General features: G+C 40.4%; 1 protein-coding gene across 1 annotated transcript in view; it reads right to left on the reverse strand.

The window, feature by feature from the left end:
- The window catches only part of DLGAP1 (DLG associated protein 1), an 812994-nt gene extending 803398 nt beyond the window's left edge, over positions 1-9596 (reverse strand). The window contains exon 1 of the mRNA XM_082699052.1: positions 9294-9596. The gene's annotated coding sequence lies outside the window, so the exon portion shown is untranslated. The remainder of the gene's footprint in view (positions 1-9293) is intronic.
- Positions 9597-27557: the final 17961 nt, after the last annotated feature.

Raw genomic sequence — 27557 nt, forward strand, 5'->3', positions numbered from 1 at the left:
GTAATTTGGTATTATCTGCTACATGTAAAGGTACAAACCCCGCTCTCCTGTAATTCCACTCGTAAAGAGGAAATATGCATATAAATGTTCATAGCAGCCTTGTTGGAAAATACCCTGACTGTCCACCAACAGATGACTGGTACATTAATCATGATATATTATGCAATGGAATACCATATTGCAGTAGAAATGACTAGAAAGGATCTACATATATCAACAGAATACTAATCAATTAAAGTAAGGTGAAAAAGACTAGAGCATGTTACTATTTAAATAGTTTAAAAAGAGCAAAATTAGACTATCTTGCTTAAGCACACATAAATACATAGCAAAGCACAACAAAATGCATGGGAATATAAATAGAGAATTCACTACAGGCACTCTACTTTATTGAATTTTTTAACAAACAATGTCTGGGGCAACCTTGCATTAAGCAAGACTATCGGCAGCGTTTTTCCAATAGCATTTGTTCACTTCATGTCTCTCTATCACATTTTGGTAATTCTCGCCATATTTCAAACTCTTCATTATTATTAGTAGTATATCTGTAATGGTGACCTGTGATCAGTGATCTCTGCTGTTACTCTGCAATTGTTTTGGGGCGCCAGGACCATACACATAAAAGATGGCAAACTTAATCTGTAAATGTTACATGCATTTTGACTGCTCGGCTGACCAGCCATTCCCTGTCTTTCTCTCTCTCTCCTCCAGCCCCCCTATTCCCTGAGACAAGAAGAAAATATTGAAATGAGGAAAGTTAATAACCTAACAATGACCTCTAAGCCTTCCAGTGAAAGGAAGAGTCCATCAATGTGGCCAATTTCATCAGCTACCTTCCTCTTATTTTTTTTTTTAAAGATTTTATTTATTTATTTGACAAAGATCACAAATAGAGGCAGGCAGAGAGAGAGGAGGAAGCAGGCTCCCTGCTGAGCAGAGAGCCCGATGCAGGTCTCTATCCCAGGATCATGACCTGAGCCAAAGGCAGAGGCTTTAACCCACTGAGCCACCCAGGCACCCCATCAACTACCTTCTTTCAAGAAACTGCCACAGGGCACTTGGGTGGCTCAGTCAGTTAAGTGTCTGTGGTCAGCTCAGGTCAGGATTCTGGAAATGAGTCCTGCATTGGGTTCCTTGCTCAGCGGGGAGTATGCGTCTCTTTCTACCCCTTCCCCGTGCTCATGATCTCTCACATACTCGCTCTCTCTCTCAAATAAATAATGAAATATTTTTAAACTGTGTAAAATGAACATAAATATATAAGAAAAAAAAAAAAGAAATTGACACAGCTACCCAACCTTCAGCAATCACCGCCTTGATTGATTACTCAGCGGCCACAAGGAGGCAAGAACCTCCCTCAGCAAAAAGATGACAACTTGCTGGAAGCTCAGAAAATGGCTAGTATATTGTAGCAATAAAGTATTTTTTCATTAAGGCTTATACACATACATTTATTTTAGAAATAATTCTATTACACTCTTAATAGAATACAGTATAGTGTAAACATAACTTAAATGCACTGGGAAATCAAAACATTCCTTCAACTCACTTTATTGCAATGAACTTGGACTATCTCTGAGGTCTGCCTCTAGAGAGGGTACCATGAGGGGAGATATGCTTGGAAAAAGAGTACTATGGGAGTATTAACAGTACATGTAATGACTTATTTCATAATCTGAAGAGTGGATACACAGGCATGTGTTTTAATATTTAATGTTTTGGTGTTACTGAAATAGTTCACAATAATTTTTAATTAATAATAAAGAGTTTAAAAATAGTTTGCGACACAGGTCTAAGTAAAAGAGAAAGGAAGGGGTCAAATATTACTTGAAAATTTTTCCAAAATATTTCTTGTCTTCTTTTCCCCCAATTTTTACTTCCTTAGACCTGGTTCTCATCATTTATGCCTCAATTAATGAAAAGCCCCTAATGCTTCTCTCTGTTCCAGTCTGGTGGTAGACAGATCTACTTCCATCAGCCGAAGAGACCACTTCTCCGTATCACTGTCTATTCAAAATCCTTAAACGTTCCTATCAACGCTAAAACATTCTCCACCCTTCTCAATCAAATTCATGTCCAGGTCTAAGGAAAATGCACTAGAGGAACCAGAGCTGATGACGATCTCCTTGAACCAGGAATATGCCAAACCGATTTGATTTGCTTTTCCATGTCTTTGTAAATGTTCTGCCTTATCGCTTCTTCCATTTAACTCCTACCCATCCGGGAAGACCAGTCTAAAACCTTCTTCCTCTTTCGGGAAGGTTCCACAATGGTCCTATTTTTTGTGGAGCTCTGTCACTCCATAAAAGCCCGGAGTAATAATTACAGGTCCCAATACTTGAGCCCTTACATTTATTCTGTAGCATGTTCTTCCTAATTATTTTCTACATTTTAATCTTATCCTTTGGATTAGATTTTAAGCCACCCAAGGATCTGAACAATGTTTGCATTTCTGTATTCTCCACGCTAATGAGTACACAGGAGATAACAATTTTGTTTGCCTGTTTGCTCATCTTTGGGGGTGACATCCATGCCAATATCTACATCAATCATCTATGTCCCTTAGGATTCTTACCATCAAAGCAAGATATTTTAAATTACCAATAAAAGAAAAGCAAATCTAGATAAATTATTACACATCAGAGTTTATAATAACATGAGCAATGTCCACGTTGAGTCTTACTTTCCCTCACTGAAGGCTGAATAGTGGATCCAGCAACTAAAGCAGGGTGCCGAGTGGCAGGTTAAGCTCACGTCACTGCACCATTCGAGTATCTCAGAAGCACAGAGCGGGATAGAATATATACATGCCTGTCCAGAAACTAATACAAAAAAAAAAAAAAATCACGGAACTTCTTAGAAGGCTGTGATTCCATATAATGTTAAATGGCAGATTCCAACATGGCTTATGAGTGAGAGCCATCCCACGTAGGTTCTAAGTACTTATAACAGAAATCAGCCTCAAGCAACAAAGTCAGTTGTATCAACTTCTTTCCATCCCTGGTGAGTTGTCTCTTATCCTTGTGAGCTGATTCAATCTTTCACTGTCCTTTGAACATCTGTATCCCTTCCATACGTGAGTCCTATGCTAGCCATTATCTCTGAGCTTAGGGTCTCACAGAAGTAGGCACATAAACAGAAAATAAAATACAAAACTGAGAAATAAATATGTATCAGATTCCATCGAACCGTAGGCAGGAGTGCTCAATCCTTTGGGCTGGAGAGTAAGAAAGGAACCAGTGCTAAACCTGGGGAGGGGGACACTCCATGCACCATAAACTGGCAGGTGGACTGATTAAGTTATTCATATGCTTCTTTTGAGTAAAAAAGAGGAGGAAGAGGAAGGGACAGGAGACTTTTCTGTTTGTTTTTATTCCATTTTTAAAATTCTTATTTCGGAAACTTCCTCTGGTTTTCCAGTGGATTGCAGTTTCCCTAGTTGGTAAATGTAGCAAAACCTACCCCCTCACACGTTGACCACCCTGAGATCAGCCCTGTGTTTCGCAAGTATTATTGGAGTAGAGAATACAGAATTTAAGATTGCAAGGAGCAGGGGCACCTGGGTGGCTCAGTGGGTTAAAGCCTCTGCCTTTGGCTCAGGTCTGATCCCAGGGTCCTGGGATTGAGTCCCGCATCCGGCTCTCTACTCAGCAGGGAACCTGCTTCCTCCTCTCTCTCTGCCTGCCTCTCTGCCTACCTGTAGTCTCTATCTGTCAAATAAATAAATAAAATCTTTAAAAAAAGAAAAGAAGATTTCAAGGAGCAGGGGAGATGGTCTGTAAAAGCCACAGCATACTACCCTCAGAGTTAAGGTCCTTACACAGTTTGAATACAGATTTGCATTCACTCATTTGTTTATTAACTCATTCACTTAACCAACGTTTACTGACCCCTTACTAAGTGCCTGGGGCCATGCTCAGCATTGCTGATATCTGGTCAACAGGCTATATTTAGTTCTTGATCTCATGGAATACGCAGTTCAGTGGGGAAGACAGCTGATAGGATAATCACAAAAGTCAAAAAAGCATCGTTATTTACTGTGAAAGGCCCATGAAAAAAAGTATAAAGCACTAAAACTGCATTCAACTAGCAAGCCTCACTGATTAAATTACTTTTCAGCTGAGATCTAGAGAAGAGGAAATAAAGTAAGAAACAGTGTTGCAGGGAAAGCCGGGAAAGACATCTTATCCTGCTTCACAGAAGCTGTAGAATCAGGTGAGTATCCTCTAAATTGCCTAGGCAAGATTCACACAACTACCTAATGTGTCTACTGCTTCAATATCCTGTCCCCACTCCCACCCCTCCCACCCGACTCACCCTGAGGCTCTAATGGGGTGGGGGGAGGGCATCCTTGTTTGAAACAATGAAATTGTTCCTTAGCCTTCTGGGTTAATGCCAGGTTAATGCCTGGGAAAGGAGCTTCCAAGGGAGTGACTCTACCTTGCCTTTTTACTAGAGTAGTAGGATGAATCATATCACAGAATGGTTGTTTGCAAAGTCTGAGACAAGATCAAAATGCCATTTGTCTCTGAAACTGCAGCATGTGTTTTGTAAAGAAATCTCAGTGATATCTAGCAGGGAAAGTTCTAGTCCAGAAATAGACCACACTCTGAGTTTCCACTGAAACTGAAACCAAGAGAGGGTCTCCAGAGAAAGAGTATGATCTTGAGGTCAGAGTATCCTATCATATACTAATGAATGTTCTCCAGTAGTAGAATTAAAAGGGAAGTTACTCTAGCAGAAGTTCTCAAATTAGCCAAAACCATGTCACACACGAAGTAAAGCGGCAGGGCTGGAAACATGCCCAGAGAGAGAGAGAGAGAGAGAGAGACCTCCCCACAGGCCGCCTGAAGGGCCTCTGAGCCCTCCCCAAGCAGCCAGGGACACAGGAGCTGGGGCGACAACCTGCCCTACCACAAACCTGCCTCTCCTAATTGCTTAGCCAGGGTTTCACCAAGCCCCTACTCTCTTGAACACTAAGAAAATCTGGCCGGATTGGAGAGTTAACACACTGCCCAACCACACTCTTCGTGGCTTGCTTTTGTGTTGCTGCTTACAAATCTCACAAAATGTTGAGAGATCTAGGAATTATCAATGACAACAGGTGAGCAAACGATGATAAGTAAATATAAAAACAAACAGTTGAGTTTTGGGCAAATTCCAGGAGGAAAGTGGGTTTGCATCTTCACGGCAGATCCCAAAGCACTGATATCTCATTCACACCAACCCCAAGTAGGGCATTCATATCCCAGTTTTACTGGTTCTCAGCTACCCAAGAAAAGATTCAGGAATCTGGGCCAAAGATCTACAGCTGTATGTCCAGAGGGCTTCCTGTGTATGAGTTGGTCTTCTGAAGTGGGATCCACTTACCTTGCAATCCTTAACTCCTACAGGAGGTAGAAAACAATAAACACCAACCTTCAAGCCGATAAATAGAATAACACTAGCTTCTCACCTGTACACCACTTGTCTAGTCCCTGACATTTATTAGAATGAAGAAGGTAAAAATGGTGGGTCAACACATTGCACAAGCAATACCAACTTCTGGGGGTGGTGTGTGTAGCAAATATGCATAAATGGTTTAATGCTTTATGTATTAATGGGATATTTGTTATTATTTTGCATAAACAAAATATGTGTTAAAAGAAAACCAACTGGTACGTGGTATCTCATACAATGAATTATCAGTGGATGTTTAATAAATTAAAGTACATGCCTTAAGACTAGTTCTAAATCCTGCTCTGTGGTAGAAGAAGGAACAGCAGCTCTAGCAATTTCTGATACACCACACATCCACAGAAAGTCACCTTTATTAGGCAGTAACAGGAATCAGGCTACAAATTCACCATGATTTTAAAAGGGTGTATAGGGAGGAGAAAGTAATTTGGGGGCCAGTGAAAAGATTCTTCTCTTTGAAAATGGAGAATTATAAGCCCTTAGCATCTTCTGGAAGTAAAAGACAGCATAAGACACAAGTGCTTTTGAAGTTCCAGGCATCTCAGCAGCACAAAAATTTTTGGAATGCTAGAAAAGGGCCTTCTTGTGATTGTATTTCTTTAAAATGAAAATCTGTTAAGAAAACAACATCCCACAGAGGTAAGGCAAAGATTGTAAATGTGAGAGGTAAGGGGTGGAGCAAAGTGTTGAGATTTTTGAAAAGTCCTTGGAGGCTTTCTGCTTTAATGGTGCTGCTCCTCTACCAGCTAGAAATAATTACCAAAGAAAAAGAGAAAAGAAACAAAAGAATTTACAACTACATTGTTTCCTGAAATTAAGCAAAGAGAGGCAAGTGCGGTTTCTATAGAGATGCAATCTTCATAAAAATTCTCCAGTTCAGTGCTTCCTGAAAGGAACAGAAAACTTCTGCAGGGAGCACAATGGATCTGATAAAGGGCGGAGCAACTTCTGGGAAGGATGAAGAAGACACCAGAAGAGGAACTGGACTCCATCATATAAACTTCACTATAAAAACATACATTTAGATATCATTTTACTACTCTTTCCCAATTCAAAATACTATTTGAAATCAAAATTAGAATGCTGAATTTTTTTTGTTTCTATAAGTTTCTATACAAATATGGTACTTGCCACAATTAAGTTGTAGCTGAAACTATTACTATGCTACATATCTCTAAATGAGGAGTTAGTAAAAATTCAGTTCCCTTCCAGTTTTAATTTTAGATTTAAAAAATAATAATGAATCTAGGTGGCTATATGGAACAAAGACACAGACATCTAAAAGAGTTAAATCAAAGTGTGTGCAATTTATATTTTCAAGTTGAATTCAATAGGAGACTTAAGCTTAGAAAGATTTAGAAAGTAGACCACTTCATTTTAGGCTATTTCTCTATATGGGCTCCATAATATTTTAAGAAGATCTTGCTTTCAATTATTACTGATACGTTTCATCAAGGTTTTAGTCCTGGCAGGAAAAAAAAAAAAAAATTATGGTGAAGGAGAAATTAAAGATACTAACCCATGAGAATTCCCCACAGGGAAAACTCACGCACACATTATCTCTCAAAAGCACAAGTGCTCCAGTGTTATTTGAAGAGTCTTGTCAGAAAATCCCTTCACAACTTTTTAAGGAATCTCTTAATCAGTTGAGTTTCCAATATTGCATATAATATTTGAGATAATTTATTTGGCAAACTAATCTCTGAATAGGAACCTTGAGAGAAACAGAGATAGGTCAGGCTTTTTTAAATATCCTATATTTGCAAATGTGCTCAAGTCTTTTTTCATTCAAGCAACATTTTCTCTTAAGTGAGTGTTGTTTTTCTGGTTTTGGGTGTGTGTGTGTTTTTTTTTTTTTTTTTTCAAAAGCAGTTATGGAATTTTAGATCTGAAACTTGTAATATTTCAAAGCAATGACTTCCCCTGCTGCAACTTTAACCTGAAGTGATAAATCCAAATGACATTAATAACATAGCTACTGACATAAGATTTCTGAATTTTTAACTTCCTATTTATGCCAGAATATAGATTTTTCTGAACCGAGTAATTTTTATGACCTGAATGGACATTTAAATTTCACATATTTTGCATAAATACATATTCAGTGTGTTTTTGTGCCTTTGAATTTCCTTTGTAAAAATTTAAGCAAAAAAACACTTTATCCTTTTCTCATTACAGAAATTGGGATACTTATAACATTTCTTGCCTCCATGTCATTTCCGTCAAAGTTGGAAGAACGACTATTGCTATATATGCAAAATTACATTGGCCAATAGAAAGTTGCTTCCTGAAATTGAAAGTCTGCTATAAATAACAGTCAAAAGGCAGTTAGCTTCTTCCTGGTAAAAATAATTTGCAAGATGTTTCTGAGTTCGGTCCTAAAATCGGTTTCCTAGTTCTAAACATTCTTCATCGCGGTGTCTGACTACAACTCAGACTGATCTATCACCACTTTACAGAGCCATTCATGAAGACTATAAAAGATAAAGATGTTTTTAATTGTTACTTTTATTATATATCGTTCATTCTTGTAATTCCATAACTTTACAGGTTATGACAAGGGAGACCGGAAGCATCGATCTCTCACGAACTCAAGCCAGGCTCCCTGTGTCAGGAGTGTAAATGTAGTCTTGCCTGAGTCCATAAAAGAAATAACATCTACCCACCCGCGTCCCTGTCCCGGCCCTCCGGCCACTTCAAACCCCTCCCCTCCGCACGACCCCCGGTTTTCAAATAGAAAATTCCGCAGCGCCACTGGCCGAGAGGAAGGCGAGCCCGGGAGCCGCGGGCGGGAGCCGCACTCGGGCACAGGCACTCAGTGTCTCCGGCGAGGGTCGCCCCTTCCCACGGCCTCCCGGGGGCCACCGGGTGAAGCCGGGACAACTCGCCTTCCTCGAAGAGCTCAGCAGCCGGAGTCCTGAATGCAGGGTCTTCATCTCCACGCGGCCCTCCGAAGGTCCCTCCCGCAGCTGCAGCCGCCCCTCAATGAAAGTGCAATTTGTTATCTCTCCCAGCCCCGAGGAGAAGTCCCCGTTTGGTCTCGGCTCCAGACCCGCTCATTCAATTCACTGAATACCGCGTCTCAAGGTTGGCCACGCGATTCGCCAGGAATTGGCCCCCGCCGCGGGCGGGGGGCGACTCTACAGTGACCTCCCCCTTGAATCCCGTCTTCTGTGTGTGTCTCTCTTTCTGTATCTCGATCTCCCCCTGCGTGCTTCTGTCTCTTTGTGTCTCTCTTTCTCTGGCTTTCTCTCTTACGCGCGCGCGCACATACACACACATACACACACACACACACACACGGGAGAAGGCTCTCTCCACAACCAAAATGTCACCTAAAAAGCAAGTGCAACAACTTGCTTTGCAAACGACCCAGGTGCCTGTCGAGAACTCCCCTGCAGTGAGCAGTCCCCTCCTCCCCTACAAGGTGTACCAGGGGTTGGGGGCAGGGGAGATGTGAATTTGGCCGGTGGAGATGATGGGAACTAGTGTTCTTCTCCCCTCCCCCTTCCAGGACCCTGTCGCAATTAGAAATCTGTCCCCTCCCAGGGCCCCAATGGGGAGCTGCCAAGACCGCAAGCCCCGAGAGGGGCGCGCTGGCCCCCGTGTGCCCGGGGTCCCCAAGGGATCTGGGAGTGCGCCGCAGGCGGCGGATGGCGAAGGAGAAGCTGCCGGGGAACCCAGCCCATCGTCCCTCCGCGGGCGAGAGGAGCGGCGACCGAGCGACGGGCAAGAGACACCCAGCGCTCCGGGATCGCGGTGGTGGTGGCGGCCCGGGCTTCGATTGCCGCCGCCAAGAGCGCACGCCCCAGCCCCGCAGCGCAGCCCGGCGTTACCTTGCCGCTGCCCGCAGTCCGGCCCTGGATCCCTGCGTCCGTCCGTCGGTCCCGCGAGCCTCGGAGGGAGGACGAAAAGGGGTGTCCCCGCGGCCGGGACAGGGTCTCAACAAGGTGATGGGAAGGACTCGAGAGAGGAGCCGAGGCGGCCGCGGCCGCTCCCGCCGATGATGCTGCCGACTCTCCGAGACTGGAGGTGTCGGAAAGGCCGTGTCCTCGGGATTGCGGCGCCCGGAGCGCAGCGCTCGCCTCTGGCGCGGAGGCTGAGCGCCGGGACGCGGCGAGCTAGGGCGGCGAGGCTGGGCTGGTCACCCGCCCCTGGGTGCATGTTAATACGGTGGGGAGGAGGAGTCCCGCGCTTCCTCCGCCCAACCACCGGAGCCGGCGGGCGGGCGGCGGCCGCGGCCGGGAGCCAGCCTCTCCCACCCGCCCCAGCTACTACGGCGCGGCCACTAGCCCTGGCCCCAGCCCAGGCACGTGCGCCGAGGCCGCGGGGAGGCGCCCGGCGTCTCCCGGAGCTTGCTCTTGGCCTGCGGGTTCTGCCCGCTCAGGCTTCCGGTGGCAAGTGCACTCACACACTCTCAACCTGGACCGAGGGGAAAGCCCCGAATCCCTGGGATGGGCTCGAAAGGCGGCCACCCATTAGTGGGCGTGCCCCATCCGTTCCCTGGTGCAGCGTCTCCGGAGAAATGAACCTTGCCTTTTATCTTGCCAGCCGTTGTCCTAACCTTGTCTTTTTAAGAGAGGGAATCAGAACTCATCTAACAGTTATGATCACAGGAGATCAAGTTGGCGGCCAGAGGGTTTGCTCTTCTCTTCTCCATCCTCGGGGTCCCTACTAGAATTGTTGAAGTAATTGCCAGGGAAGACACGGGGTAGTGGAAAGAGGCTAGACTCAGAGAACCGACGTGCAAAGCCCATGCCATTACTTTCAAACATTTATTCCTCGGAACCTCAGTTTCCCCATCTGTACAAAGATGGATCTTGGGTGGCTGTGTGGATTAAATTGCACAATATTAATTCCATTGGTTTCTCTTGGCACTGACGTAACGGTAATCACAAAAAGGAATCCCTTTTTTCCTCCCATCCGGCCTCTGACCTCAGTAAACTCCCCACTAACAGCACCCCCCATGTATCTTTGGAAGCCAGGGGGTTCACACAGGCGGACCCCACCTCTAACGTGCTCTGAAAATAGGAAGAATCCACGTGGCTTCAAAGTAAGAATAGAGATAGTGTGAATAGGTGAATTGAGATGTGGATCAAAGAGAAAAAAGTCAATTATTTATTGAGCTCCTGATCTACCCAGTTAACTACTAATGTTCTGGATAATAGTTAAGATAATCTAGTTAAAATAATCGTAGTTAATCACCGTCTTCCTGTTTTTCTCTACTAAAAAAGAAAAAGAAAAAGAAAAAAAAGGCGTCTTCATGGAGAATATCCTTTGTTCTACAGCTCCCAGAGAGAACATTATGTCAAAGACTATATAATCTTCTTTATGTAATTTTACCCATAAAGTTATAGCATAAGATTTAGCATCTGCTTTGTGTGATATCTAATTATAAATATTAATAGAATATCCTTTTTAAAGAAACACTTCTAAAAATGCAGAGAAGTGAAAAACGGTTTCCATAAAAAATATGACTCAGATAAATATTCGCTTTTCCGCAATTTCACTTGAGTGATTTTCCATTAAAGAAAAAAATCTTTAAACCACAAAACAGCCAAAGAAATGGAGGTAAATCCTCAGCATTGTAGTACCATAATCACCAACATTTTAACAAAACTTTAAAAGATACTCCCCAGCCATTCAAGAATGGTTATATAGAGGCGCTTAACACTTCAACTAAGATTCCATGAAAAGGCAAAGTAAAAAAAATAGCTTTCCTGATCTGGAAAAAGCAACTATGTTGCCTTTCCAGATTTGTAAAGATGTTTAATCCATAGAATTTTAATGAGGTCACATAAATAAGAATTCCTTAACTCAGACTATGTGACATTAGCGAGTAAAATTACTTGAAGCGGAAAATCAATTTTCTTACAAAATTCTTATGGTAGATTGAACCCAGCAACGATAATATCTATGTACCACTACAATTACTAGGATTTTCTAACCATAAGCGACAGAACCAAATTTGGCTAACTTAGGAGAAAGTAATTCATTGGAAAGATACTAGGAGTATCCAGAATGGAGGGGAGGGCTGGAAAGCAGTCTGAGAATCAGGCAGGACTTAAGGCAATACAGGAGGTCTAGGAGGTCTGAAAGACAGAAGCCGTCTGGTTTGGTGCTACAAGGGCAACATGAGTAAATGCCAACTGTTTTTTCTGACCTCACGTTACTTGATCAAGATTCAAGTCACAGGGTAGAACAATTGACAGGCCAAACTTCAGTCAGGCAGTAACTCCCTGGCTGTACCAGGAGATGGAGAGAAAACATTTGATTCTTTGACTTCCAGAATGGAAGGCAGGTATCTGGATTTATCACCCTTCTATAAGGACACATAACCGGCAAGTGCAAGTTCAGGGAGCTATAAAGAGAATTTTTTGCTGAGATCCACCCCCCCCCCCAAAAAAAAGGGAAGGGAGGAAGGGAGGGAGGGAGGAAAGAAAGAAAAATGTCTGTTATATTGAAAGGCTACAAAATTCATGTAATTTTTAGAATTACTTTGAAATAAATAGTGATACTGTGCAAATAAAACTGAGAGCAATTATTTTATAGTTATTGTACATATGTTTCTTTTTAATTAAGGAATGCTACTTAAATATATGTATGGCTAGTTACTCTTTTTATATTTACAGTGCCTCTAAGTACTACTGCAGTCCAGGGCTAGCGACTGTGTTCATTTCTAGTCATAGGCAGTGTGGTAGCTAAATAGAAGCCCTAGAGAGATGCCCACATCCTAATCTCTGGAAATTTTATCCTACATGACAATTTGCAGGTGTGATTATGCTAAGGATCTGGAGATGGAAAGGTCATCCTCTATTACCTTGAAGGGCCAGATGTAATCACAAGGGCCCTTACGAGAGGGAAACAAGAAAGTCAAAGACAGAAGAAAAAGATGGGATGATGGAAGCAAAGGTGGTTGACTGCCGCACTTAGAAGATGGAGGAAGGACGCCATGAGCAACAAAATACATAGTCTCTAGTAGCTAGAAAAGGTAAAGCAATGATTCTCACCTAGAGCTTTCTAAAAGAATGTCAGTCTGCTAACATCTTGATTTTAGTCCAGTTAAACTGATTTCAGACTTCTGATCTCCAGGACTGTAAAATAATAAATGCATGTTGCTTTAAGTCCTCAAGTTTCGAGTAATTAGTAACAGCAGCAGCCACAGAAAACTAATGCAGATAGCATCCTCCCCGATGGTAGATGGTAGCAGGCAGCATGAGAGCCATGGCTATAGAAGAAACACAGAAAGGTATAGTTACTTTTGGAATAGATAACTTAAAAGGAGGCCAAGTCAGTAATATGCTGGTAAGAATGGAATGGTAGATATCATGGAGAGATAGGATTCCTATTCAGAAGTTTCCATGTCTTTGGCTAAATCAAAATGGGTGCATTCCTCCTAGACCACAACATGGTCAAACAGGTAAAGGTCCATTAAAATGAAGTAGAGTTGTTAAAGAAAAAAGAACTGGATGGGAAACTGAATGGTTAAGTTTGAAAGACATGGAAGTTTCTTCTGCAATAATAAAGCACTCTCACTCATTCGCATGGTTTTAAGTAGCATTTAAATGGTGATCTCAGATCTGTATCTTCAGCCTTGACCTCTAGGCTAAGTTTCATATTTGTGAATGTTTCATATTTGTGAATCTAAAGACAAATCCACCTGAAACTTCCACTGGTATCCCAAACTCAAGAAGTCCAAAGTAAACTCATCACGTTCTGCCCTTTCCCTCCATTCAGATTTTCTTTCTTTTCCTGTTATCCTATAGGGGCTCACAGCACTGTGTTCCACTAAATCACTCCTGTGAGAAACCTGTAAATTATTCTGGACTTCTGCACTCACCTATCACCTCTCAGCCATCACCAAACACTCTTGACTCTGCTTACCATCTGAATTCACCCTGAATCCTTCCTACATTTCCATTTCTACCACACACCCCTGAGGCTTTGTCATTTCACCCCTGGGTTATTATCCTCCTAATATCTTTCCTAACCCCCACCGTATCATCTTTCCTGCTCTTCATTGTACCAGAAGTGGTCTTCTAAAAACATAACTCCAACCATGTTTCTCCAGTGCTCTACCTACAGTTTATTCCTTATATGTTATAAAATTTAGCCTCTTATAATAACGTACAAACCTTCCATAAACTTGCTTTTATCTATTTCTTCAGATTTTACTCCATGATTTACACATTATGCTTCAGTAAATCAGATTCTGCTTGTAACACCATTCATGTAACATACTCTGGAGTATATCTGTATTTTTCTCATATTATACTCTGTCTTGAATGCCCTCTCTCTGCTCTTGCTGGCTAATACTTATTTCTTCTTCAAGATTTGCTTCAGTATTCCTCATGCTCGAATCATTAGGTTGGATTAACTGTTGCCAGTGCTCACAGTACCTACTACTCTCTTGGTTTTTGCCACATTATATTAAAAATTTCAGGTTATCTGCATTGTATTTTTGGGACTGTAGTTATCCCAGCTCAGATCCCCTTACCCAGCATACTTCCTCTCAATAGAAATCAGTACATATTTGTGGGACTGAATTAACCTGAATTGCTTTGAGAATGTTTTGTGATATCAGTATATATATCTTAATATAATTTAGTGGAAGCCTGCATGTGATATAATATAACCTGTAGCCATCTTTGAAAACCCATCATTAGGGGCGCCTGGGTGGCTCAGTGGATTGAGCCTCTGCTTTAGGCTCAGGTCATGGTCTCAGGGTCCTGGGATGGAGCCCCACATCGGGCTCTCTGCTCAGCAGGGAGCCTGCTTCCTCCTCTCTCTCTCTCTCTCTCTCTCTGCCTGCCTCTCCATCTACTTGTGATCTCTGTCAAATAAATAAATAAAATCTTTAAAAAAAAAAAAGAAAGAAAGAAAACCCATCATTAACCAAGTTTAAAAAATGGAAAGGTATCTTTTCCATGCTAAACTACAACAAAAAATACTGAAGAGAGATATATGAAGACATTACAACTATTTTTTTCTTTTTAATGCAGTGAAATAAAATAGTGTGTCATTCTCAAATGCTTTTCTTTTTTCTTTCTTTCTTTCTTTCTTTTTTTTTTTTTAAGATTTTATTTATTTATTTGACAGAGAGAGAGGGAACACAAGCAGGGGAGTGGGAGAGGGAGAAGCAGGCTTCCTGCAGAGCAGAGAGCCTGATGCAGGGGCTGGATCCCTGGACCCTGGGATCATGACCTTAGCTAAAGGCAGCCACTTAACCCACTGAGCCACTCAGACACACCCTCGAATGCTTTTCAATGAACATTTTTGCATTATGCTTTATATTCATATTAAAGATATAAATGCTGGAATATAATTTCTTTAGATTCTGCCCCAAACCTTCTTTTATTTTTGTTCACAAATTAATCTGTGTACACTATCTTCTCTTCTTGTCACCTCCCCCACACCCCCGCCCTCACCCATTGCAATGTGGTAAGAGTACTGTGCACTGCAATGTGACTTTGTACTGATAAAGGTGGCCTAATTTTCCCAACAAAAGACCCTCTGCAGTTCCTTTCCTTGATCTCTATTACAGTATTATACTGCAAATAAGTGATTTTTCAAATTTCCCACTAGAAACTTCCATTACTTGACGGTCACTTGGCTTTCCTTCTAGCTCTCAGTCCCCAAGCTTTCTCAACATCTCTCCTAACCTCCAATTATCATGCCCCCAAGATGGTAGCTGAGGCCACTGGGGAAGGTAAAATCTCAAGAGATAGGGCTCTCCCTCAAAACCCTGGAGGGTCTCTGCTATACCCACAGGTAAAGGTAGAAAAGCCCAACATCATAGTGGAAGGAAACCCAGAGGAGCAGAGCTGTGAATGCAGAAGTTCTATGGAAACCAAAGGATGAAAGAATTTTAGGAGATAAGACTGTTGGATGCTGGGTTTCAAACTAGCATTTCTAACATGTCCACCTGCAAGAAATGTATAGATCTCACAAATTCAGTAGATGCAAACCAAATGGGCCATCTTCCATTCTGTGTTAGCACTTTTTCACACAGCCTTCCCACTGACAATCCCTTCCACCGTGTACCCAGATACTGAAGCCAGAAATATAGAAGGCACTCTGAGACTCTTCCTCCCACCTTATCTACTACATCTAATTAGTCATCAAGTTTTATCAAATTCCTAAAACAATAAGCTATCTATTTCACTATAAAGTTGAGAATTTTTCAGAACATTCTCTTGACCTTCAAGGTAAAATCTAAAACTTCAGATAAGGCATGAAAAACCATAGTTTTAACAGGTTGAAAATAGCTCATAGTTAAAAATAAATATAAATCAGTCTTAAAACAAGAAATACAATGAAGTACATACATTTACCCATATATAGTAGAGACTGCTAATAGTAGCTGACCCAACTACCTATCAGCAGAGTAGTAAATGGGAGAAAAAGAATTAGAACATCCTGATCACAAAAATAAGTGAATGTATTACTGTATACATTTTGAGAAAAAACTCCAGAATTTTTTTTTGGCCTGGAAGTAGTATATTTAAGAGTTCTTTTTAAAATAGTCCTATTCACTCAGGGTTCTCAGATCAAGCCCCACATTGGGCTCTCTGCTCAGTGGGGAGCCTGCTTCCCCCTCTCTCTCTGCCTACTTGTGATCTCTCTCTCTGTCAAATAAATAAAAAAATTTAAAAATATAAAATAATCCTATTCATAGTAGCATCAGAAAGAATAAAATATTTAAGAATAAATGCAACCAAAAAGTTGAGAAATCTGTACACTGAAACTATAAAACACTGATGAAAAAAAATTGAACAAAACACAAATAAATGAAAAATATTCCATGCTCATGGATTGTAACAATTAATATTGTTAAAATGTCCATAGTACCCCAAATAATCTACATATTCAATATAATGTCTTTCAAAATTCCAACAGAATTTTTCCCGGAAATGGAGAAAACAATTCTAAAATTTGTACAGAGGGTGCCTGGGTTAAACCTCTGCCTTTGGCTCAGGTCGTGATCTCTGGGTCCTGGAATCGAGTCCCGCATTGGGCTCTCTGCTCAGCAGGGAGCCTGCTTCCCTCCCTCTCTCTGCCTGCCTCTCTGTCTACTTGTGATCTCTCTCTGTCAAATAAATAAATAAAATCTAAAAAAATAAAATAAAATAAAATTTGTATGGAAGTATAAAAGATCCTGAATAGCCAAAGCAATCTCTAGAAAGAATAAAGTCTGATGCCCCAGGGTGGGGCGAATGTCACACTATATGACAAAGCCAAAGTAATCAAAAAAGTATGGCACTGGCATAAAAACAGACATACGAATCAGTGGAACAGAAAAACAAAAACAAAAACAAAAACAAAAAACCCCCACCACACATTATGGTAAACTCATCCCTGACAAAAGTACCAATAATACACACTGGGGAAAGGATAGTCTCCTCTATGAACAGTGCTGGGAAAACTGGAAAGCTACATGGAAAAGAAAGAAAGTGGACCACTATCAAACCATACACAAATATCAACTCAAAATGGATTGAAGCCTTGAATGTTAAGTCTGAAACCGTAAAACTTCTGGAAGAAGCCACAGGGAGTGAGATGACATTGGACTTAGGAGTGATTTTATTTGGATTTGACACCAAGAGTAAAGGCAAAAAAATCAAAGAACAGGTGAGATGACATCAACCTAAATATCTTCCATGCCATAAAGGAAACCATCAACAAGATGAAAAGGCAACCTATGAAATGGGAGAAAATATTTGCAAACCACATATCTGACAAGAGGTTGATATCCAATATATACGAGGAATTCATATGGTTATGGATAAAGGAATCCCTTTTACACTGTTGGTAGGAATGCAAACTGGTACAGCTATTAAGGAAAACAGTATGGAGGAGCAACAAGAAATTTAAAACAGAAAATAAGGCATAGATTGAAAGAGTCAACCAAGTTGGTGACATAGGAGGTTCCTGAGCCTCCTTTCACCCATAGATAGACTGAGTATACAGCTATGTGCAGAGCAATCTTCTTTGAGAAGGAGCCAGAAACCAGATGAGTGATTCCTATACACAGGACGAATGAGAAAATGTCCACATCAAAATGGGTAGAAAGAGCTGAGACTTCCTCTTACAATAAACCCCATGCCTGGTACTCCAGCACACCATCAAGAAGAAACCCCCAGCTCCAAGCTTCTCCCTGTGAAATGAAGGGTGGAACCCCACAGCTGGTACTCCAACTTTTAAGACACCCATCAGAGGACGGGCTCCCAAATTGCCTAGCTCTGAAGGCCAATGGGATTACATCCATGAGATTCACAAGATTACAGCAAACCAAAACAAACAAACAAACAAAAAACCAACCCAATTTTTAATGGGCATGAGCTCTCACTTGGCCTCTATCTCCCATTTCCCAGTCTTTCCTTAAAAGAGGTTTCCCTACATACTTTAAAAAATGCTGCCTGGGGCACCTGGGTGGTTAAGTCGGTTAACTCGCTGCCTTCAGATCAGGCCATGATCCCAGGGTTTTGGGATAGAGTCCCGCATCCATCTGTCCATGGAGCCATGCGTGCTTGGAGTCCCTACTCAGCGGGGTGTCTGCTTCTCCCTCTCCCTGTGCCCTGTCCCACTCTCTCTCTCCTACACCCCCCCAATCAATCAATCAATCAATCAATCAAATCTTAACAAAAATAGAAACCACAGTCTGATGGTCAGGTTTCTAACTTAGCAGGCACTAGGGACCGGTTGTGATCCTCCTCAGAGACCAGAGAAGCTGGTGGATTCCTCCCCACCCCCTCCCTCCAGCCATTCCAACAACCACACCAAGGTTCCAGTTATCTCCCTGGAAGGAGTCTTTACAGGAATCTGCGGCCCCAGCTTTTGCAGCTGCTATCCAGTGTGGGCCTCAGATTTCCTGACCCTAAGAGTCAATGGGGCTTGTATTCATGAGTCTCCCAGGACTCTAACAACAAACAGTTCTTAACAAGTGAGCAAACCCCTTCCGTAGCTAGATACTTGGGCCCAGCACAGAGGAAGCAGGCAAAATCCCCATCTCCCATTTACCCCCTGAAAGGGACTTATCTATATATGATCCCAGATGCTGTCTGAGGGTCCAACTTCCAAACAACCTGCATTTAGGTGCTGACTATAATTCTCCCCTTTGGGACACAGAGGTCTTTCACACACTCAACTAACTGGGAGCCACTAAGAACAAAGAAGGAAGCCTGGACACTCAGAAAAGTTTGAGAGACAACTGAGAGCTTGGGTCAGTTTGATGGCATCATTATTCACAATAGCCAGCGCACAGAAACAACCGAGGTGTTCATCCTAGATAAATGGATAAAGAAAATATGGTGTATATATACAAAAGGATATCATTCAGCCTTTGTAAAGATATCCTAACATTTGTGACAGTACGGATGAAATGGGCAGGTATTGTGTTATTAAGTGCAGTAAGCCAGACAGAGAAAGAACAGTATTACATGATGGCATCAGTAATATGTGGAATTTACAAGGACGTGAACTCACAGGAACAGAAAAAAAAAAAATTAGGGTGTGGGGAATGACGAAATAAGATAAGGTTAGTAAAAGGCTACAAACTTTTAGTTATACAGTGAATAAGATTGGAGGATGGGAAGAGCTAATGTAAAACCCAGTGGTCCCAAAACAAATAACACATTCTATGTTAATAATAATTTAAAAAAAAAGAATATTAAAAAAAACCGGGTGGTTCTAATTGACAGCACTGTTTTCTAAAATTGAAATTTGCTAGTATAGAACTTAAATGTTTTCACCAGAAAGAAAAAAAAAAAGAGAGAGAGAAAAGGAGGGAGGGAGGGAGAAAAGTAAGGAAATATGGGAAGCGGTGGATGTGTTAATTAACCAGAAGAGAGGAGTCCTTGCACACTCTAAATGTCTTGCAATTTTATTTTTGTCGATTATACCTTAGTAAAGCTGGAAAAAAGAGTTCTCCTTTAAAGTATTTTAATTGAGCAAGACATTTTACCCTTTCAAAAAATTGCTCATAATTATGTAGTAGTCTCATTTCTCCAGAAACATAAATGTTCTTGACAGACTACATTAAGTAAAATTGTTTAAAAAACAAATAATGGGACTAGAGTTTGACCTTTACTTTTATATGCAATATATCCAGCCAACTGAAAGAGTAAATAATTACATTATTAATTTCAATATTTTGTCTTTGCATTACCCTTAATTTGACTCTCTCAAACCAGTTCATATTTCATCTTTTCATATAAAGATAGATATGGGGTTTTTTTCTCTGGAGGAAAATGCTACTTAAACATAACCCTTGTTAGAATCTAGAGTAAAGAATAATTAATAAAACTGGAATGACCTGAAATTAACATAAACTAGTAACTAAAACAATAAGTATGCACATATTTAGTATAGAGTTTTATTTTGCTTTTACTATTGTGTGCAGCAGGTTTAGAAGGAAAACATCTTCCTTTTCCTGCAAAAGAAGGTGTAATTTAGGGAAAGCTGTCAGCAGTGAATTTCTAGTGATTGCATGAATAGTTGGGTAAGTTAAACACAAAAAATCCTGTGAATAAGTCATATTCTCTTATGAATCAGTTTCTTCTGATACAATTTTTTCATAAGATATAATTTATTGAATCCCCAGAGGCATAACCTCCAGACATGCACTATTAATATTGAATAGTGCATAGAATATCTCCCCATTCTAAGAAATTTTAAGATAAATTTAAAACTGGGTAGTGTACATTCCTGTCTGGGAAGCTAGAATGACTGAGGTAGAGTTCCTAAGGGTTAAGATTCTGTTTCTGATATTCTTTCTTTCAAAAAATGTTATAGTCTGGGGCACCTGAGGTGCTGAGTGGGTTAAGCCTCTGCCTTCAGCTCAGATCATGATCTCAGGGTCCTGGGATCCAGTCCTGGATCAGGCTCTCTGCTCGGTGGGGAACCTGCTTCGCCCTCTCTCTCTGCCTGCCTCTCTGCCTGCTTGTGATCTCTCTGTCAAATAAATAAATTTAAAAAAATCTTTAAAAAAAACGTTATAGTCTGCTTTTACTCTGTTCAACATCAGGAGACTTGCAGCAAAACAAAATAAAACAAAACAAGGTATGTCTCAGTCCTTAAGAATTCTTCATTCTAAAGCAGAAATATAATTGATAAAATACATAGAGCGATCTTGATGGAAAGTTGGCTTTCAAGAAATGGTAGCTGATGATCAGCACAATGACTATTGTTACTACAGTTTTGTAAGCATTAATGTTTAGAGTCAGAACACATTGCATTAGAAGTCACATTCCAGCAACCAGAATTGCCTGAGACATACCTTAACATAAGCTCTGCATAACAAATGGGTATTTCTAAGGCTATATCTAAGGCTATATCCTAAAGCTCATTTGAGTGTTCCTCATTCATTCTTAATCTTTAGGAGGAATGTGGCAGAACGTGCTAGCTATTCATCAAAACTTGATTCCCACTTCTTCCTGGGCACAGAGCTCATCTGCCTTTCCCAGACCACCCTATAGTTATGACCATACGACTGCATTCTGGGCAAGTGAATACTGGTAGAAATGATGGATGCTACTTCCAAAGCTGGTCCATAGAAATGTCTTATAATATCTTCCAGTACCTCACTCAGCATGGCCGGCTGGATGTTAACACATGAATAACAAGATATTCACCTTGTGGTGAAAATGGCAGACACCCCCCACCCCCTCAGGCCTCAAAGAACTCCCAGGTGGGAGTTCTTTTGTTACCAATTGGATATTCTATGAAAGGGGAGGAAATTTCTATTGCATTTAGCCACTGAGGTTTGGAGGTTTATCAGTTGCAGAGCTAGTGTTAATTCATCTAATAAAATAGTGAGATAAGGAGTGGAAAGTTTTTAGAGTGTCTACTGTGTACTAGAGCTTGCATACACACTACTTTATTTATTCTCCCAACTGATCCTATGAATTAGCCAAAAGAGTCCCATTATATGACAGGGAACCTGAGGCTTGAATTAAATAACTTCCCTGGGATCCTCAGCCACTATGTTGCAGAGTAAGAACTTGAACTTGCATTTAATGACCTCAAAGACTGTATTTTCTGCAACACATCCTTAGACTCCTTGGCTGACTTTTGACAACTGCATGATCAGGGTTCCATTTCTATGACAGGTTAAGGCTATAAAACAGAAAAATAGTAATTCTGGTATCTGAAATCATAGACAACAAATAACATATAACATATGACATATAACATATAAAATAACATATAGACAATATATAACATATAAAACTGAAAAAAAATTCACTAACTATAGAGGCTCAGGACCGTTTGTGTGGGTGAATGGGTCTAATTTGCTTTAGAGATACTGACATTACCTGTCTACTACTGTCCTAAAATAAGGTTAATATACCCAATAATTTTCCCAAGTTGGAACAAAGAAGGAAATTTTATTTTATTTTTAAAAGATTTTGTTTATTTATTTGAGAGAGAGAGGAAGAATGAGCAGTGGGGAGGGACAGAGGTAAGGAGGGAGAGAGAGAGAGAGAGAGAAGCAGACTCCCCACTGAGCAGGGAGCCCCTTCGGAGCTCAGTCCCAGGACTCAAGAGGTCATGACCTGAGCTGAAGGCAGATGTTTCACCAACTGAGCCACCCAGGTGCCCCAGGAAATTTTACATGTTTAAGATGGCAGAGAACTACGCAGTTTTATGAACAGCTTTGTTGAAATAGAAGTGATAGATGATAAACCTCAAGTTAAATTGTACAATTTGATCAGTTTTCATCTGTGTGTGTGTGTGTGTGTGTGTGTGTGTGTGGTATATATGTAAAATCTTCATAAAACCACTATCAGAATCAAGATAATGAACATATATAGGCATCATCGCCAAAATTTTCCTCTGTCACTTGATTGCTTCCCACCCTTCCCAATACCCACTCTTTCCCTGCAAACTCTATTCCCCCGCTTGACACCATAGATTTCTTTCTAGGAATTACATAACATATACTTTTTTCCCCCTCTGGCTTATTTCATCAATATAGTGTATCTGAGAGTCATGTGTGCTGCTGTGTGTACCGATAATAATAATTCACTCTTTTTTACGCTGAGCCGTTTTGCATAGTGAGTCCGTACATGATTTGTTTATCCACTCACATATTGATGGCTATTTTTTTCTCCAGGTTTTGACTGTTACAAAATAAACTTTTATAAACATTTATGAGCAAGTCTTTGTACGGACATATGCTTTGGAAAAATACACATGAGAGTAATCACTTTGGTCATATGGTAAGTGTATGTTTAATTTTTAAGAAGCTGCCATACTGTCTTCCAAATGTTTGTATCATTTTGCATCCTTGCCATCATTGGGTAAGAATGTAAATTCCTCCATATCCTCACTAATATTCAGTGGGTTTAATCTTCCTAATTTTAGACATTTTAACATGTATAAAGGTATTACCTTGGTGCTTTAATTTGCATTTACCTACAAACTAATGATCTTGGACATGTTTGTCATGTGCCCATTTGCCATTCATGTATCTCCTTTAGTAAAATTTCTTAAAATTATTTGTCTATTTTTAATTTGTCTATTTTATTTGTCTAATTTGTCTATTGTATTATTTTTATTATTTGTTATAATTTTATATTATATATAAATATGTATAATTTATATAAAATATATATTTATATGTATTATATATATTTATTATTTTATTATTTGTTATAAATTTGTCTAATATGTCTGTCTTATTATTATTGAATTTTGAGAGTTCTTTATAGATATTGGGTAGAAGTTCTTTATAAGATATGTTACTTGCAATGCTCTTCTCTCAGACTGTGGTTTGTCTTTTCATTTTTCTAAACAGTTGTCTTTCCAAGAGCTGAAGTTCTTAATTCCTATGAAATCCAGTTCATTATTTTATTTATTATGGGCCATACAGTTGGCGATATATCTAAGAAAACTTTGCTTAAACCAAGGTCACCCAGCCTTTTTTCCCCCTTTGTTTTATTTAAGAAGTCACAGAGTTTTAGGTTTTCTATTTCAGCTTATGATTCACTTTGAGTTAATTCTGATACTCAAAATTATACCATTTCCATTCTACCATGTTCATAATTAGTTTTGTTCATGAGCATCTTTATTTTCTAGGCACAACTAAGAAACTTGCAGCTCAAAAAAGCCCAGAGACTGGCATCAGGACACATAGCTAATACGCATTGTGGTAAAAATCTGAACCCAGATCCCCATTCTCTATATTCCATGACTCTTCTGCACTGCCCTCTACTGAATGCTGGGGCCTTCCTCCAGGGTGCTGACTCTGGTCTGTGTTTGTGTGCTAGTGGTCCTGTCTAAACCAACAAATCTTGGAGGAAACCCGACACCAGGAAGAGTGATATAGTTCTGAAAAATTCTGGGCCTTTATTTTATCAGGGTATAGAGAGAATGGTAATCAGGTACTCTTACCTTCACATCTGTCAGCAACCAAAGAAGAATTCTAGGAATCCTGGGTGCAGGTATTAACATGTCAGGGATCAGGGGTGAGATGGAGAGAAGCATAAATACCTGTGACACAGTTACATCAGGTGCAACACAGGAAGTCAAGCCATTTAGGTCTGGGCTCCAAATCAAGTCTAAACTCCATGGGAGCATTGACTGCATGATCTGTGCCCTTTTCTGTAGCTATAGCTCTTGCATCTAAGTGTGCTAGTGCATAGTAGGTACAAGATAAATACTGGAACTAAATGAGTTAATTAATAACTAACCCTGCCTCTCAACTATAGTCATGTCCTCCATCTGAACCCCATAGCACTAGAGCATTATTCCTCTAATATTTCATTTGAGCAAGCATTATTTGAGCATCTTGTATATAGAAGGCATTGTGATAGATGCTGAGGGATTACAGAGACATGTAAAACTTAATCTTTTGCTCTCAAACAATTTGCAGCCTAGTGAGAAATAAAAAATAGGAGCAGATAATATAAGATAGAATTATATATATATATATATATATATATATATATATACACACACACATATTTATGTATGTATATATACATATGTATGTTCAATCTATAGAAGCATTGCTTTGGCAAGTGGGAGTAATTAAACTTAATAGAGATGCATCCTTCTGAGTACTAGGATGATGATCTGTTCAAAGTAGGTACTAGATAAATGTTGCTACATTACTGGAAATACGGTAATTTTCATTTAATTAGTCTTGTGATAAATGGAGGACTCTTTCCCCAAAGGAAAGATTCTGCTTAAAAAGACCAATGAACAAGGGTGCCTGGGTGGCTCAGTGGGTTAGAGCCTCTGCCTTCAGTTCAGGTCATGATCCCAGGGTCCTGGGATCGAGCCCCGCATTGGGCTCTCTGCTCAGTGGGGAGCCTGCTTCCCTCTCTCTCTCTCTGCCTGCCTCTCTGTCTACTTGTGATCTCTGTCTGTCAAATAAATTAAAAAAAAAAAAAAGACCAATGAGATAAGCATGTTCCACTTTTAAAGCATCTCCTACCCCTTACATGCTGCTTGCCTGTCAACTTGATTCTTCGGTTTTAGAATCTCAGGTGCCCATTCTAGTCAAGTCCGCATCTAGTAGCAAAGATTTCAGCTCTTCAAAGATATTTAATTAAAATGAACCCTCCTGATATTTCAGCCAATTCCTTTCTCCTTTTTTTTTCCTTATTGGTTGATAATACCCAAGTTAAGAATAATGAAGTGGTCACAAAAAAAGTAATTCAGGGAATTTAGACTTTGTGCGGTTCTGAGTTAGACATTCCAATACTGTACAGGTGCTGGGGAAAAGATTTCAGGTGGAAGTGTGAATATTTTATGTTTCAAAGCTCAATTCCTGAGGTTTTATTTTGCAACATCACACCTTTGACTTCACTGCCACATGGCTCTCAACTCTGTTCACTCACGCTACCTCTGGGAAACAAGAGGGTCAAGTGACAGAGGTGCCAGAGTGCTATCTGTCTCTGTGGTACACATACACACACTCACCAGAGTTAGGAAAGCCACAGTCTCAGCCTCCTTAAGCAAGATACATTAAGCTTTGATGTAGCTGGCAATAGGGAGTTGCTGAAGTATTTTCGCTGACAGTGAGGGACACTGAAAAAAATCAGGTATTACTGATGGCAGCACCAAGAGACGAGAGAAATCAAACTTTAATATTTTTAATGAAAAAAATAAAGATTTTATTTATTTATTTGAGAGAGAAAGGGAGAGAGAGCTAGCCCAAGTTAAAGGGAGAAACGAGGAGCAGAGGGGCAGGGAGAGGGACAAGGGGGCTTGCTCTCACGATCCTGAAATCATGACCTGAGCTGAAACCAAGAGTCCATGTTTCAACCAACTGAGCCACTCAGGCATCCTGAGAAGTCAAATTTTTAAAAAGGGACATTCTTTAGAATTTGTTTCCATCCAAAGAAGGTCCCCAAAAATGTTCAACTTGCTTGCTCCTTTAATCAATAATAGGAAAATGCAAGGAAATACAAAATAGAGAATTAAAAAAATTAAATCAGAAAAAGGGTTGTTGGAGACCTTCGCACTCTTGACAGCATTCTGGTAGGACTGAAAAAAAAAAAAAAAAAAAAAAAAAAAAAAACACCAACCAGTGGCAAATCCATTTCTAACTGATAGTCACACCTGGGCTGGCCTTAGTTAAGGAAAAACTGAATGAGGCTGGTCCTTAAAACAATGAGTTTATGTCATTTTGGCAGAATATTTTCTCTTTTTTCCTTTTTCTGCCTTTTAAGAAAGTATAATAGAAAATCATTTAAACTTTAAAATAGCCTGAAAAATGCACTTCCCACCCAAACAGTGCTCTAGTAAACAGAACAGATTTAATTTAAAAATCCTAATCTGTCAAGAACCAATAAATTTATAAAATATAAAATGTGTTTGAATGTCACAGCAGTGTCAAACTCACACTTGTTTTCTTTTCTTTTTTTTTAATTTTTTATTTTTTATAAACATATATTTTTATCCCCAGGGGTACAGGTCTGTGAATCACCAGGTTTACACACTTCACAGCACTCACCCAAGCACATAACCTCCCCAATGTCCATAATCCAATCCCCTTCTCCCAAACCCCCTCCCCCCAGCAAACCTCAGTTTGTTTTGTGAGATTAAGAGTCACTTATGGGGGGCGCCTGGGTGGCTCAGTGGGTTAAGCCGCTGCCTTCGGCTCGGGACATGATCTCGGAGTCCTGGGATCGAGACCCACATTGGGCTCTCTGCTCAGCGGGGTGCCTGCTTCCTCCTCTCTCTCTGCCTGCCTCTCTGCCTACTTGTGATCTCTCTCTGTCAAATAAATAAATAAAATCTTTAAAAAAAAAAAAAAGAGTCACTTATGGTTTGTCTCTCTCCCAATCCCATCTGGTTTCATTTATTCTTCTCCTACCCACTTAAGCCCCCATGTTGCATCACCACTTCCTCATATCAGGGAGATCATATGATAGTTGTCTTTCTCTGCTTGACTTATTTCGCTGAGCATGATACGCTCTAGTTCCATTCATGTTGTCGCAAATGGCAAGATTTCATTTCTTTTGATGGCTGCATAGTATTCCATTGTGTATATATACCACATCTTCTTGATCCATTCATCTGTTGATGGACATCTAGGTTCTTTCCATAGTTTGGCTATTGTGGACATTGCTGCTATAAACATTCGGGTGCACGTGCCCCTTTGGATCACTACGTTTGTATATATAGGGTAAATACCCAATAGTGCAATTGCTGGGTCATAGGGCAGTTCTATTTTCAACATTTTGAGGAACCTCCATGCTGTTTTCAGAGTGGCTGCACCAGCTTGCATTCCCACCAACAGTGTAGGAGGGTTCCCCTTTCTCCGCATCCTCGCCAGCATCTGTCATTTCCTGACTTGTTGATTTTAGCCATTCTGACTGGTGTGAGGTGATATCTCATTGTGGTTTTGATTTGTATTTCCCTGATGCCGAGTGATATGGAGCACTTTTTCATGTGTCTGTTGGCCATCTGGATGTCTTCTTTGCAGAAATGTCTGTTCATGTCCTCTGCCCATTTCTTGATTGGATTATTTGTTCTTTGGGTGTTGAGTTTGCTAAGTTCTTTATAGATTCTGGACACTAGCCCTTTATCTGATATGTCGTTTGCAAATATCTTCTCCCATTCTGTCAGTTGTCTTTTGATTT

The sequence above is a fragment of the Mustela nivalis genome (assembly GCF_964662115.1).
Source record: "Mustela nivalis genome assembly, chromosome: 14".
Lineage (NCBI taxonomy): Eukaryota > Metazoa > Chordata > Mammalia > Carnivora > Mustelidae > Mustela > Mustela nivalis.